This window comes from Nannospalax galili, unplaced genomic scaffold, assembly GCF_000622305.1.
Source record: "Nannospalax galili isolate Female #2095 unplaced genomic scaffold, S.galili_v1.0 scaffold281, whole genome shotgun sequence".
Classification (NCBI taxonomy): Eukaryota; Metazoa; Chordata; class Mammalia; order Rodentia; family Spalacidae; genus Nannospalax; species Nannospalax galili.
The window spans coordinates 9,195,645-9,198,442 of NW_008349068.1; the positions used below are offsets into that span (position 1 = coordinate 9,195,645).

Consider the following 2,798-nt stretch of genomic DNA (forward strand, 5'->3'; position numbering starts at 1 on the left):
TAAAACTACATCAATGAATTTTAAAATTTATACCTATACCATAAGAAATAGAGAACAGACTGAGTGACAGGCCTTAATGAAGGTAATGGAACCAGAAAAACCCAATGGGTGTTCTTTTCCTATGTTATCAATGTGTGTGGATTACAATACAAGGAAAATTTTGTGTAAATGTGCTCAATTTTCTTTTTCTGTAGTTACACTCAATGACCATTAATTTTTTATAAAAAAATGTATTAATTCCTTCCTGAATTTCATAAAACTTTGGGGCTTATGGCCAGTGTTCTGGTAACACATCACAAATTCCGTTGTTACTTTGGAATAATAATTGACTCAGTACAGTTTAAGAACTCAGTGGCTCTCTCTTCACTTGTCTGGCATTTCAGTGCATATTAACAAGCATCCTGCAATCTTTCCTTTGTGAGGATGCCCCTCCTTAAGACAGAAAGTGATCTTTCCTCCTACTCTGGAAGAAAGTACTTTCTGTGCTTTTTCCACAAGGAAGCATTAGTAAATGGAAATTCTTGCCCTTTTGATTTTAAAAGGCATGTTTCAGAGAGAGGAGGAAATGTAGGATATAGATAAGGATATAGCTAACCTGTCTTAGACAGAAATGGGAAAGAGGAAGTAACCTTCTGTAATGAAGAAAAGGAAGAAGAAAGTCACTGCTTCCAGGATATGATGGTCATATGTGACCAAGAGACCCAGAAATAGAATGACCTCTTGGAACACACAGATGGTGGGGAAAGAGGCAGCTATGGTTTGAATCTGTTCCTCAAAGTGTATGTGTTGAAAATTTAATCCCTAAATTTCTATATTGGCCCTTGGAGGTATGGACTTTGGGAGGTAATAAGGGCAGCTAGGTTATAAGAGCGGCCCCTTAATGAGATTGGTGGCTCTGGATGAGATGTTTGTTTGCACACTTCTGCTTCTCCATCATGTGGTATCTTCTGCCATGTTCCTATGTAACAAGAAGGCCCTCACTGGATGCTAGCTCCCTGCTTTTGGGCTTCCCAGACTCTGCAACTGTGAGGCAATAAATATGTGTGCTTTATGCATGCGAAAGATAAAAGAGAAATGAAAATGAATGGGGGAGGGTGGCTGTTATAATGATGATCTCTTTATTAGGTCTAAATATGCCAGGAGAGTTCATTCTTTCTTATGCTAAAACTTCTCAATTTCCTGGCATTGTTCTTTCGATTTAACTTTGCTTCAATTCATTCATCATCTAAGTCTTTGTGATAATTCTGTTTTTGAGTTTGGGCCAGCTTTCATCACTTTTCCTTGGTTTTATATATGAGTTTTCTTGTGAATGTCCTCAATATAGGTATAAGCCATGAAAAATGCCTAGTAAGTTTCTGTCTTATAAGTCTTGGTGATATTTCTCATAACAAATATGTTGACTTTGTATGTGCTTCATGGTCATTTTTCTCATTACCAATTTTTCCAGTACCATTATGGAGATACCTGTACCCATAAGTGGTATCCCTGGCCACATATCCACACACATGCACACATAATATATGTCATATATATTTATATATAATATCCATTTTATATGTAACCTTATATGTACATCATATAATCACTCTGTACTTAACATGGTGCTGGCTGGTAGAAATTCAAACAAGAATACTACAATTATCTACATTTTAAGAATCATAGTCTTACAGGAAGAGATACTTTTGTAAATAACTACAATGAAGTGAAATATATTAAACAGGTGAATATATTAAACAGGTGCTTTTTAAAAATTGAGCTTTTCGGAATTTCATACATTATATTTTGATCATATTTAGAACCCCCCTTCCCTATGAGCACCCCTCTTATAGCCCCCCACATTCATGTACTCTGTCATATAAATTAAAGCCTATCCACTCAAATTTGTATCCCAAATTGTCCTTTGGTGTAGGTCCATTCACTGGAAACCTGGTTAACCCTATATAGTGTCCTAACCTTAAAGAAAACTGACTTCCCCTCATATTTTGATCATATTTAGAACCCCCCTTCCCTATGAGCACCCCTCTTATAGCCCCCCACATTCATGTACTCTGTCATATAAATTAAAGCCTATCCACTCAAATTTGTATCCCCAATTGTCCTTTGGTGTAGGTCCATTCACTGGAAACCTGGTTAACCCTATATAGTGTCCTAACCTTAAAGAAAACTGACTTCCCCTCTCCCAGTAAGTATTGGTTGCCGATAGTTCCACATCTAAGGCTGTGGCTTCTTTCCCACTTCCCCATGGCTATGGTGGGATTTTGTGTGGCTTGACCTTGTGTGGGTCTTGTGCACACTGCTGTCATTGCTGTGAATTCACACAAGTCACTTCCCAGTTGTCTGGAAAACTCTTCTTTCCTTGTGGTCATCAACCACCTCTGGTTCTTACAATCTTAAATCGTATGAGAAATTTCTAGGAGAGGGCAGACACAGATGGAGTGTGGGAAGGCACTGATTCATGACACTTTAGCTGAATTTGAATCCTAAATATAGTCAATAGAAACTGTTTTTTGAAAACTACTCAGCAAATGTTTCACAGTTATTGTTTGAATTCCATGCATGCTAGTATAGCTGTGTTTCCAGAGGGGAAGGAGGAGTCAATTTTCTCTGTTTTTCTTTCTGATTATGTGTAAGAAACCATGAGTACTTGCCCTTGTGTGTGTGGGAGTGCAATATTCAATATGGTATGTCTTTATTTCTTTAAAATCTCTTGTTCTAATATGAAATTTTTTAGGTAAGATAGACTTGTTTTGGTTCTCAGGTATATGCTTCTTTTAAACATCATACCAGAGGTTTGATAA

At 37.1% G+C, this 2,798-nt stretch overlaps 1 protein-coding gene across 4 annotated transcripts in view; it reads right to left on the minus strand.

Moving 5' to 3' along the window:
• Erbb4 (erb-b2 receptor tyrosine kinase 4) overlaps positions 1 to 2,798 on the minus strand; it is a 1,194,626-nt gene that overhangs the window by 154,249 nt on the left and 1,037,579 nt on the right. The gene's annotated exons all lie outside the window — the stretch shown is intronic.